General features: G+C 44.7%; 1 long non-coding RNA gene across 2 annotated transcripts; it reads right to left on the reverse strand.

The window, feature by feature from the left end:
* Positions 1-1,939: 1,939 nt before the first annotated feature.
* On the reverse strand, positions 1,940-11,153 carry LOC143819336 (uncharacterized). Of its 2 annotated transcripts, none has more exons than XR_013224938.1 (4): positions 11,031-11,153; positions 6,425-6,581; positions 4,343-4,459; positions 1,940-2,259 (listed from the first exon to the last, which is right to left on the reverse strand). It is a non-coding gene; the product is annotated as an uncharacterized LOC143819336 (long non-coding RNA). The 2 variants fall into 2 exon arrangements; XR_013224934.1 differs by lacking the exon at positions 11,031-11,153 and adding an exon at positions 9,101-9,219.
* Between the last annotated feature and the right edge of the window lie 1,971 nt (positions 11,154-13,124).

Here is a 13,124-nt window from a genome sequence, read left to right on the forward strand (position 1 = left end):
TCAGCAAGAAGGGTGTCCTGAACTAGCATTCTAGTTATATAGTTTTAATCGTATAGTTTTATATAATTATAGTTTTAATAGCATTCTTCTTATTTTATGAGGTATGTTGGAATGTAGTTATTGTGAACCACCTTGAGCTGACATTTGGGAGGGGCGGTTATATAAATCTAAATCTCAATAAATAAATAAATAAAAGGTTATATATCCAAAAATGTAAATAATCAAATGATATTAATATTTCATGCGCACCACTCATTAAAGCTAAACTCAGTTATTCCTTTCCATCTCATTTTACTCAATTTCTATATAATCAATAAAGTCTCCATTTTCTTCTGAAGTCTGATGTTAGTCTGTTGTGTATCAGATATGTAAGCTTTTCCATTGTCACGTATTCAGCTGTATTCTTTGACCAGTCCATAAGACCTGGAGGAGTTCCTTTTTTCCATCTTGATGCATATAGAATCACTGCAGCTGTTACCATATGCTTAATAATCAGATTTCATGTTGAGCCAATAGCACTGAAAGATTGTGAGGTCAGGGCAGGTAGTTTTGTCCTCAGTTTGTGTGAGCAAATACTCCTCCCACCGTCACTCAAAAACTCTGAAGCAGAGATGATTTTCAATATTCCTTTAAAAGTTTGTGGAACTACTATTGTAATTTCTTCTTGCTACATTGTCCAGAATGTCTGATTCACTGCATATCAAAATGGATTAGATCAGTTTCCCCAAATGACAAATTGTTCAACCGCTGAAATAGGCACACAGCATTTCCACACAGTCAGTTGGGCGTGCATGCAGCGAATATTAGAAAGCAATAAAGAGAACACACAAGTACACATTGTACATAGACAACACCATTTAAGCACTTGAGAAATAAACTTTACTGGGTTAGGGACATCTTTCCGTTCCTTACCCCTTGACAGAAATTACAGTCCAGAGACTGTAATTGATCTGTCATTTTATTTTATCTAGGGCAAGAAAAAAGAACACGAGCAGCTTCCTGAGTATGTATCGAGCAGCTTCCTGAGTATGTGCTCCGCACATGCGCGTTTGTGTCCGCCAGCCTGCCGGCAGCCGCGCCTGCCTCTTCCCCCCCTGTAGCAGCAAGAAGCTAGCCGGGCCGCGAGCGAAGCGGACGATTTGGCAGCCACTTCCCTCGCGGCCTGGTGAGCTTTTCACTGCGGGGGGGGGGGGAGGCAGGCGTGGCCGCCGCCGGCCCACTACCGAGGCCTTCACTGCCTGCTACCGGGCCGCGGACCGGGGGTTGATGACCCCTGCTCTAGGGATTGTCTCCAGAACATGATATGGTGAAGCCTGCTGATGGATACCAAGTGGGGTACCTTGAATACCACAGCGAACCATGAGTGGCCACTATTAGCAGGATAAATAAGTCATAGATATGTACATTCTGTATTTTAGGGTAAAGGAGATAAAAGGATTTATTTATGGAACGGCCATACTGTGATAGTGCAGAGGAGAGATAGAGACAGCGTCTGTCTACATGGCTGGCTAGGAAGGAGAGAGAGAGAGAGAGAAGTTTCCAAGAAGAAGGATGGTATTGCCCCTAACAGTAGCAATCTAGAGACAGACCAGAAGGCACACTTAACAGGAGAGAAAGGTCCTGAACTCTCTGACCTGTCTATCAGTCTTCTTGCTGCCCCCTTCAGTGTCTTCTTCTCTTCTTCTCTTTGTACACCAGACATTGCTTATTGCCACAATGGAAAGCAAACCTGGACTTTGTTCCATGTTCCATCCCAGACAATGCTAGAATGAGGAGCCCAAATTTAAACTGGGGAACTGTAAGTGCAGCACCCAAATCCTTCTTGATATTGATGGCCAAATGGCCTAAGTAGGGTTCTTTTGCCCAGCCCCAATTCATCACACTGAGAGAGAAATCTTTTTTCTATATATTTTTATTGCAGAATAAATATAGACACAGGGGAGTTCCTTCCCGAATCTGCGCAGAGAATAGGATTACATGGCGTTAAATACCTTTTCCTTGGAGGTTGGAAAGAAGCCAAAGGGAACAGAATACACATCTATTGGCAGTGAAGCCCAGTCCAAATCAATTTGAATCTTTATTATCATGATCAAAGTTTAGCTCCATTGAGCTCCATTTAAATACGTTCATTGCATAAATCTCGGTCCTTACAGCAGAAATTTCGAGTGGAGATACCGTATCTATTCGGTCTTATAGTCTGGTGACACCTTGCCATTATTTTTGGCTTGCAGCTGAATATTTCATTTATAAGTTCATCAGCTAAGATGGAGGGAGGAGAGAGAAAATGGTATCAGCATTTCTATCCTCACCCCAAAGAAAACCAATCTTCAATCTGCTTTTCTGTCTATTTTGTTCATGCTTATTGCATACTGCTAGACGACTGTTATTCCCATTTTACAGATCCTCATGATTCTGTGCCCAAAGTTTCAGAAGTCATTCACCTCCCCTAAGGCAGGCAGTAGAACTGCTTGCCAGGATACTAGAGAGGGTTGCCAATCTCCAGGTGCTGCCCCAAGATCTCCCTGAATTACAATTGATCACAAGACTATAGAGATAATTTTCACTGAACAAAACGGCAACCTTGGAAGGTGGACTTTATGGCATTAGAGCCCACTGAGCCTCCTCCCTTTACCAAAGAACTGCCCTCCCCAGGCCATTCCCAAATCTCCAGGAATTTCCCAACCCAGAGATGGTAACCCTACAGAAGATGATTCTTCCCCTTTAATGACATCATGCACTATTCGTTTGCTACTTATCTTTGTTCTCCATTGTTTCCCATTCTACTAAATTCTATCATTTCATTTTTCCTGATTTCAAATAGAGTTGTGGAATAATCTGATGGGTGAGTGCAGTATGTGTATAAACAGGTGGACGAAGGACAGGGTAAAGAGTATTTCACAAGAATCTATCGAGCTTTACTACACAGTCAGGGTCTTGTACCACTCAGGGTCCAGAGAACATTCCTCATGTTTGTTTATTTATAAATTTGATTTACAGGCTGCCCATCCTGCAATGGGCTCACAGCGTCTAACAGTAACAAAAATAAATATAATGAAAAATAAATTTAGAGTCCAGTGGCACCTTTAAGACCAACAAAGGTATGAGCTTGCATGTGCACCCACACTTCCTCAGATACAATATAAGCAATATATATACAACACACAAAAGCTCATATCTTGGATAAAGCTTTGTTGGTCTTAAAGGTGCCACTGGACTCTAAATTTGTTCTGCTGCTTCAGACCAACATGGTTACCCACGTAAATTTATAATGTGAAATAGTTAAATAGCTTGGTGCAGTGATTAAGAGCGGGGGCGGGTTTGATTCCTCGCTCCTCCCCCACATGCAGCCAGCTGGGTGACCTTGGGCTCGCCACAGCTCTGAGAAAGCTGTTCTGTCCAAGCAGTGATATCAGGGCTCTCTCAGCCTCACCCACCCCACAGGGTGTCTGTTGTGGGGAGAGGAAAGGGAAGGCGACTGTAAGCCTCTTTGAGACTCCTTCGGGTAGAGAAAAGTGGGATATAAGAACCAACTTTCTTCTTCTTCAGTAATATCAGGGCTCTCTCAGCCTCACCTCCCTCACAGGGTGTCTGTTGTGGGGAGAGGAAAGGGAAGGCGACTGGAAGCCGCTTTGTGACTCCTTAAGGTAAAGAAAAGTGGGATATAAAAACCAACTCTTCTTCTTCAGTAATATCAGGGCTCTCTCAGCCTCACCCACCTCACAGGGTGTCTGTTGTGGGGAGGGGAAAGGGAAGGCGAACGTAAGCCACTTTGAGACTCCTTTGGGTAGAGAAAAGGAGTTGTCTTCTTGTTCTAAAAACATTTTAGATATAAAGATGAACCCAACAGTCTATGGGTAGATCACTTGAGGAGAATGAGGTACATCAGGAAGCAAATGCCGGAAGGCGCCTACAATCAACTGTAAGCCCTGCATAACAACTCAGTTTTACAGATCCTGCAGGGCCTGGGTCTCTGCTTAGAGATTGTTCCACCAAGTTGGGGCCAGGGCTGAAAAGGCCCTGCCCCAGTTGACAAAAGGGGCACTTATTTCAGGCCAGCGGCCACCAGGAGGTTCTCTGTTTGAGAGCATAAAGCTCTACCAGGGGCATATTGGGAGATTTTAAGACATCAGAAAATGCAGCACGACTAGGATAGCATCCATGTTTATTTCTTTTAGCCATAGGAAGTATCTAATCTCACAAATGTCTAGTTACACGACTGGGGCATTTCTGGAGCATGTTTGTGCCGTTCAACCCAGTGAAGGTGCAGCTTGGGGAAAGTAAGTGGTTTTTGACCCTGGATCGAGAAAATAAAGAAAGCATGAACTCAGTTAAGGTTTCTTACCAGAATATATCCTTCTGACATGGCAAATGCGTTTTCTTGGGTTTGCCGTGCATGTACGGCCAGGTGGTCTGCAGGGCCCTCCTAGCAAGGATGTGCAGCTCCGACATCGCAGGGGATCTGTTTCCAAAACATGAATTCTCTTGATAGAAGTGACATTAAACACCGTAGGCAGATACTAAACACTAAAAGCAGAAACACTGTTGGCCCAATGATAAACATTGGCCTAGGAGTAATTGTACAACCTGTTTTGTAAAATATGTGTTCTCGTTCTCTTCCTACTCCTTGAAGGGTGCAGTTTTATGTCCTTTGTCAGGTCTGGAAGATTTTTATTAATTTTGATTTCATCTCATTAATTTGACTTATTACTCACTGCTCCCAGAAAGCACGACAAGTTGCAATAGCAAAGCCCCCATAATAAAACTGTAAAATAATGTCCCACCTTCAAACTATTACATCCCAAGTGGCAAACTCCTAAACCTTAGTTCCGCCACTCAAAAGCCTCTCACCTAGTGCCTCAGGGGAGATGTTCCTGGGGGGAGCCCGCTGTCATGGCCAAGCTGAGGAGGGGGCCTCTGATCTTAACTGCTCTGGCCTCAACCAAATGCCTGGTGGAAGAGCTCCATCTTGCAGGTGCTGCAGAACCGTGAAAGCTCCATCAGGGCTCTCAGCTCTTCCAGGAGCTCATTCCACCAGGTCAGGGCCAGGACCAAAAAGGCATATAAGCCAGGCATATGTCTTGTGGGCTGGGGACCACCAATAGATTAGCACCAGCAGAGCACAAGGTCCTGCAAAGGGCAATAGGTGGTCCATCAGGTATGTGGGGCCCAGACCACAGATGACCTTAAAGGTTAGCACCAGAACTGTGAACTTGATCTGGAACACAACTTGAAACCAATGCAGCTGCCTCAGTACTGGCTAGATATAGGTCCTCAAAGGTTGAGAACCCTAGCAGCTGCATTCTGCACCAGCTGGAATTTCTGGGTCAAGGACAAGGGAAGGTCCAGGTACAGTGAGTTATAGAAGGCTAGGTGCTCCCGGCAGAGCTAGGGTGCTAGTAACCTTGCCTGTCACAGGTGAAGAAGACCAGGCAGGCAACTCTCACGACCTGCACCTCCATTCATAAGGAAGCATCCAGAATCACCCCGAGATTCCCGGCAGAGAGCAAAAGCTGCTCCCCAGCCACAGAATCATCTCGAAGGGGTTGACTTTCAGGAGATAAAGCTGGGTTTCATCCACATATTGGTGACAACCCCGCAAAAATCACTGGGCCAGCAGGACCAAAAGGCACATATAGATATTGAACAGCGTGGGGGAAAGAACTGCCCCCTGCAGAACTCCACAAGGGAGTTAGAAAGGGCATGGCAACTCTTTCCCCCACTGCCACCTCTGTCTGATTCTGCAGGAAGATCAGCCACTGAAGGGCTGTCCCACATATCCATGATCTGGCAAGGCAGTGGGCAGGTTAAACAGGGCCATGTTAAGTCGGTGGTCAGGCATGCGAAATGAGGCCAACAGATCTAGCATCACAAGGATAGCCAAACCACCCCTATGTAGCTGGCACCGGAGTTAAGCCATCAGGGCAACTAGTATTGCCTCCAACCAGGCAGCTGCTGGTCTTGTGTAGAGCCCCATTACAAACCGCCTTCCTCCAGCTTCTCAGGTCTTAGTCCTCCATGATGTCGCCCACTCTTCTGGCCCACAGAAACGGCCAGGATTCCCTCCATTGTTGCTGAGTAGGCATCACCCAGGAGAGCTCCCAATGGTCCTGGGAAGCCCCCCCCCCCGGGAGCCCCCAGCCTGAGGACAACTGTGACAGTTCTTGCTGAGCACATACTACAGTGGATTAGCACTGTAGGGCTGGAAGAAACTATGGAGTTGGTTTCTCCCACGTTTTTCTGCAGCCTCAAACAGTTGTGAGAATTGGACTCTCTGTGTTTCTCCCTGAACAACTGGAAGAATAATCTTTCTTGGGTTCCATCCCTAACAATTTCAACTTCTGTTAAGGGAGCAGGTCAGGAGCTGCATAGTATATGTCACCCGTAATTGAAAATCCTTCTCTGGGCCTTTGTAAAAGGAACTTACCTCCAGGTGTCAGGGACAGAAGAACAAGGATTGCAAGGAGCAGACCTTGTCTGATGGGGAGCATCTTGGAGCGAGGCCTTTTCTGGGTGCTGCCGCAGAGCTCAAGAATCAAGACCCTGAATCAGTTTCAGCAGAATGAGCTGCTTCTTTTTATCCCCTGGGTGACACACGTGCACAAGGAACACAAGAAGATGGACAGAGATAAAGACGGGGACACTCTGAAAGCACAAACTGATCAGATATATAACTGATACAGCATAATTGTAATAAAGAGGGGAAAGGAACAGATCCTTAAATGCATTTATTTATTTATTATATATTCTATATTATTATATTATATTTTTATTATTATAAATTATTATATTTTTATTTTTATATATTATTATATTTCTCCCTCTGCAGATTTTATACTGTGTTCCATCCACAAGGAGAAAGAGCTTGCTAGGATCATCATCTGGAAGTAAAATTCTCCAGATTTCTGTATCGTATAAACTGGTCAATGCATGGATTTAACCTATTGTTTATTTATTTAAAATATTCCTACTCTACCTTCTCTTCTTCAGCTCAAGACAGCAAACAACAATGGTAGTACTAACAAAAGTCAAACACAAATTCTACATACAAATGACAAATATAAAAGCACTCAAGTTGTAAAAAGTTCAAGATTTAAAAACGCGCAGAGGTAAAATGAGCACATTTTACTTCCCACCAAATGATCTCTGGAATAAGACTGTCTTCTATGACTTCCTAAATGTGGTGAGGGGGGATGCCCTGTTTGTCTACTCTGTCAGTCTGTGCCAGAAAAACTAGGCCCAGCACAGAAAAGGCTTGTGAGCTCTCTGTGGCCAGATGGTCATTACACAAAGAGGAGGAGGCCTGTACTCCTTCTCCTGCCCCCCAGACTCTGAAGGCCCCACCTCCAAACCTCAAGGATTGTTCTTAACCAAGCTCATGGTGTGGCCTGGAAATCTCCTGCAATTGGAGGTCATCTGCAGTCTATAGAGATCATCTCCCAAGGGGGAAACGGCTGTTTTGGAGGGGGGACTCTGCAATGACTCCTGGAAATGAAAGGGCTGCTTGGGAGGGAGGAACTCTGTAGCATTGTGCCCCAGAGAGGTTGTGGGATGCGAATCTCCAGTTGGGACCTGGGGATTTGCTGGAATTGCAGGTCATTTCCAGGCTGCAGAGATCAGTCCCCCTGGAGAAAAGGACTACCTGGGAAGTGGGACTTTCGGGCCATGGAGGTGCAGGGATGTCAGCCTCCAGGTGGGAAACAATGAGAAATGCTGCATGGCCGTAATTGCTAATAACAATAAACATCACATAATTCATAAATTTGTCGCAGTTTCTTCCTTCAATGAAAATATTTAATTGATAACAAAAAGTTTTTAAAGAACTGAAAACCTTTCAGTAAGTTCTTCAGTTCAGTTCAATATCAAAGTAAATAAAAAACAGTTGTATGTTGCATTCAAACATGAAAACATTGGTTGTCAGCTTTTCTCAACTTTTTTTTCCATTGAGGGACTCTTGAAATATCCTTCAGGCTTTGAAAAACACCATAAGTGGGATCTCCAGGTTCCAGCTGGAGACTAGCATCCCCACTACTGGTCACGGGTGCCTTACAGAATGAAAGCTCCTCTCTGGACTGCAGGGATCCGTTCCCCTGGAGGAAAGGGCTGCCTGGGACAGGGACAAGGGCTGTGCAGCACTCCCCTTTCCCTCCCTCCCTCCCTCCACACACACACGGGGGGAGGGGGGGAGAGTACAGAAGACAAAAGCATTTTTTTTTATTGCAAAACTTTTAATCACATAATCAACCACTCCATGTAGGAAATACCTTAGTGTCTCGCTCCTTGAATTGCTTTGAGAAGCCACTAGCCAGAAGGTCCAAATTTAAAGAAAAAGAATCCCGTAACTACAGTTCTAACTACATCTCAATGGCAATTTGCACAGCTTGGCATAGTGGTTAAGAGCAGTGGCTTCTAATGTGGCCAGCTGGATTTGACTCCCTGCTCCTCTACATGCTGGGTGACCTTGGGCTAGTCACAGTCCAGTTAGAAATCATTTTCACAGAGCAGTTTCTCTCAGAGCTCTCTCAGCTTCATCTACCTCACAAAAGTATCTGTTTTGGGGAGAGGAAGGGAAGGCAAATATCAGCCACTCTGAGACTCCTCTGGGCAGTGAAAAGCAGGATATCTAAACCAACTCTTCTACTGGGAAGGTGCTACTGGGGAAGTGTGTCTCCCCCGTCCACAGGTCCCATGGTCTCATGGTGCTTCTGTGCCCCCTCTGCAGTTTCCCCATCTTTCATGCTATGGGTCTCAAATTTGCTTTGTTGTGATGGTCTTGGAAAGACTGCAGCAAGACCATAAGGAAAGGGCAAGTCCCACCCACATCATCATTATTTTCCCTGCTGTAATTGCCTGTGATGGTTACCCCCAAAGCCTTCCTCCCTTTTCAGATTGCAAATTCCAAACCACACATGACTTACTCATGAGAAAACTTTCCCAGGGCAGAAGCTTTTCTTGGGCACCCTAGGTCCCAGAGGGCTATTTCTGAGCCTCCTACAGCCCCCCCCCCCCCCCCACCTTCAGAAGGTACGCAGAGGCTGCCCCAGGAGGCATAGGCTCACTCATCCCCATGTCCTCTGAGTTGAAAGAGGCCAGGGCAACTTACTAGCAGCCAGGCATGCTCTGAGGCCAGCTCCTCTTCCACTCAGCAAACTTCTGAATCCAGCAAGAAGTTAGAGATGAAGAGCTGATCCCGTATTAATCCCTTCCTGGCTGAGGGCTGCTTCCTGATTGGGTCTAAATTGCCAGGGTGAGTCATTCCTGGCAGAAGGCCTATCAGGTAGTTGGATAGTAGTCAGTCTGGATATTATTAAGTTTTACTGATACTGATTACTGATGAATGACAAGATCAATTAAAATGGAACTGATAGAAATTCTGATGTCCATTTATCAAATGTAAGTCTTCTTGTCCAGAACTGCTAAAAAATTCAGGTATGTGTCAATCGCCTCAGGGAATATATATAATCCTCAAAATTTACATCCCAGGATTATAAAGCAGAAGTCCTCTAACAAAGGGCTGGAAACATCAAGTCTATATTGTGCTTTTAAATTAACCCATGGAACATTCTTCTATCCAATTCACCTTTAATTTTTCCACAGTCCCCAGGGCTTGCTTTCTCAGCTAGGGTTTCGTGAAGCCCTGGGGTTACTTGATGGCCCATGGAGGGTTACCCAAGTGAGTGGGAGTCAGATAATGTTTCACATACTTTTTAAATTTGTTAAACATTTATCAGGTTATGTGACCATATATGTCCATGCCAAGCTGCCCACCCCGTGCCAAAATGGCCAATGATTTATTTATTCATATTTATGATGGGCTTGGAGAGGATGGGAAGGGTAGGGGACCCAGGTGGGCATGTACACACCTATACTTCTCAACTATATTCTGTGCGATCGTGCTACTTATCAGGTTTCTCAAAGCCTGAAAAATATTTCAGGGGTTTCTCAATTGTAAAAAAGTTGAGAAAGTCTGTCCTACAGCTTTCTTTCTTGCAGTTTTGATTCCAAATGTTTTATGTGCAATCACTAATATCTATCCAACGTTGTGGAGTAAATGCAAGAATATCAGTCACAGAAGTGGTTTATCCTAGTAACAAATGTAGCTTGTACGATGGGTGCCATGCTTCCAAGACCCCCGCCGTGCTGTGCTTTTAAGAAGGGAAGAGAGGGAAGAAAAGACCCATAATATTAAAATTTACATTTTATAACCCAGTTATTCCTTTCTATCTCATTTTACTCATCTACACACTCAATATAGTCTACGATAGGCACATGCCAGGGGGGGGGGGCTTCAAAGGCACTCCTCGGAGGAAGAAGGGGCCTTTCAGACAGTGACCCTGGACTTTCAGGAAGAAAAGGCAAATCCATGAAGGCCACCTCTCCAACCAGCCTGGAAGAAAGCTTGAGTTTGCAGTCTTGAGTGTGTTTTCTGTGGTTCCTAACTGGGGAATAGAACAACTGCTGTGGTGTAATGAAGGCAGCAGAGAGTCCCCGTTTGAATAGAAGGGAGAAGAAGGTGGCCTAGAGGGCAGGCGCTGGAGATGGAGATTATGCTGCTTTGCTCATGTTGGTTATGCACATAAGATTAGGATTTCATATTATAATTTGAGTGCGGAATGGCCCAAAGATTTCATGTTGAGCCAATAGCACTGAAAGATTGTGAGGTCAGGCCAGGTAGCTTTGTCCTCTGTTTGTGTGGGCAAAAACTCCTCCCTCCGCCACCCAAAAACTCTGAAGAGATGTTTTTTCAATATTCCTTTAAAAGTTTGTGGAAGTACTATTGTAAATTCCTCTTGCTACGTTGTTCAGAATGTCTAATTCACTGCGTATCAAAATGGATTATATCAGTTTCCCCAAATGATAAATTGTTCAACCGCTGAAATAGGCACACAGCATTTCCATACAGTCAACTGAGTAAGCATGCAGCAAATATTAGAAAGTAATAAAGAGAACACACAAGTACACATTGTACATACTTAGTCAACACAATTTAAGCACTTGAGAAATAAACTTTCTTTGGCTGATTCTGCACTTACTTTGTTTGTTCCGTTGTGAATCCTGCTGAATTCTGATCAATTTGAACTTGGGTCTTCCTCTTCCCCCCCCTCCACCCAATTGAAACAGAAAGTGTTCTGCACTCGATTAGGGAAGCTCAGAACGGGGCGGGGCGGGGTGGAGTGGGGCCAAGCAGAGCAGGAGCCTCTTTCTTTTCTTGAATGGGGAAGGGGGAGATAAAGGATTTGAGACAGCAGACGAGCGGGGGGGGGGGGGAACCAAGAGGGAAATCTCTGCTGAGAGAAGCTAGGGCTTCTGGAGCGCAATCACTTTAAGACAAGACTTGCAACTGGGAACCAGAAAGACTTTGAACTGATGCCCTGGCCAATCTGGGAAGACTGCTTTACTATGGTGTTGGAGGCATGAGGCAGCTAGTTAATTCACAAAAAACAGAGAGCTGCACATTTACTCATTACGGTTTTTGAATTATCGAGGCTTACATCTCCTCCAAGATATCGTGGGGGAAAGGTAGGATCACCACAAATTAATCATGCATGATGCAGAGAGAAAATTTAAAGTGCCCAAAATCAAAATGGAAATTGAATTCAGTGTAGACTGCAGGGATTCATTCGAACTGGGACTGGGTAAAAAGCCCCGTGCAGACTACACCCCGGTTTAGGAACACCTTTATCTGAAGAATTTTTATATTTTTGCATTTTTACATTTTTCAGTATGGTGAGAATTACTCTCTGAGGGAGGAAGAGACTATTTGCTGGGTTTTTAAATATTAGCAGCTGGCAGAATTTTTTGAACTGGCTAGTTTAAGAACATCAGCCTTGATCTTTCAAAAGCAAAAGAACTCTTTTGGACCGTTTATGTGCTGGAGGTTTAATACCAGGCTGCAGGCTGGAGTTTCCTCACAATTTGTTTTAATTGGATTATCCAATTTATTTAATTGGATTATATTCCTCACAATTTATTTTAATTGGATTACGTGACTGTTAGTAATATATGATGTAATTTTGAATTCTACTTTCTGGTCCCAGGACAAGATAGCTGCCAGCTTAGCTTCTACTTGTAGGAATGTTTCACACTGGTATGGGGACTATGACACTGTTCCCTATATAAGCCTATATATGTGTAACTATATACTCATATACTTAGGGTTTTAGCTAAAGGGCTAAGGAGAAATAAAGCAGGAATATATATATGAACTATCAAGACAGCCCATTGCAAGCAGGAATGCAATGGGCGCTAGGACCCAGGAGACACTAGGAGGTGCAGATCTCTCACTGTCTGTCTGTCTCTCTCACTGCATGTCCTCGCAGCAGAAGGCATAGCAGGTAATGAGGGCTGGTTTGTAGGGGGGAAGGAGGGCTGGTGTGCAGTTTGGGGCAGTTCTCTCTGTCTGTCTGTCTCTCCAACAGTCGCAGAAGAGGTGGCTCTCTCTGTCTCTCTCTGCCTCACAGCAGGAGTGATAGGAGGGAATGAGGGCTTGTGTTTGGTCTGGCAGGGCTCTGTGTATCTCTCTCTGTCCCTGGCGTGTCTGAGAGGAATATGGCTAGCATCGAGGGAGGGAGGGAGGGAGGGAGGTGTAGGGGCAGAGCCAATCAGGGCCTGATTGGCCCTATTCCAACTTGGACAGCCAGACACATCCCACTCCCGAGGCTGTTTCACAAATATATAGAGGAACCATGGATAAGGATAAGGATCAGCAAAAGTCGTAGTGGATTTGCATGATCGAATGCACATGAGAGAAAAGAGACAGAAAGAGGATACACATCTGTCGGGAGTGGAGCTCCGTTCAAATAAATTCAGTTCTTTATTATCACAATGAATTATCAGTTTAACACTGAGCCCAATTTAAATAAATTGATTGCATAAATCTCTGTCCGTGCAGCAGGCATGTCCAAGAGAGGGACCGTGGCTCATTATGTTTTTGTGCCAGTGACACATTGCAAATGATTTTGACTCACAACCAAATATTTGATTTCGAAGCTCACCATCTAAGATGGAGGGAGAAGAAAAAATGTTTCAGCATTTGTATTCCTTCATCATGAGCCTCTTGTGGCGCAGAGTGGTAAGGCAGCCGTCTGAAAGCTCTGCCCATGAGGCTGGGAGTTCAATCCCAGCAG

The sequence above is a fragment of the Paroedura picta genome, chromosome 1 (genome assembly GCF_049243985.1).
Source record: "Paroedura picta isolate Pp20150507F chromosome 1, Ppicta_v3.0, whole genome shotgun sequence".
Classification (NCBI taxonomy): domain Eukaryota; kingdom Metazoa; phylum Chordata; class Lepidosauria; order Squamata; family Gekkonidae; genus Paroedura; species Paroedura picta.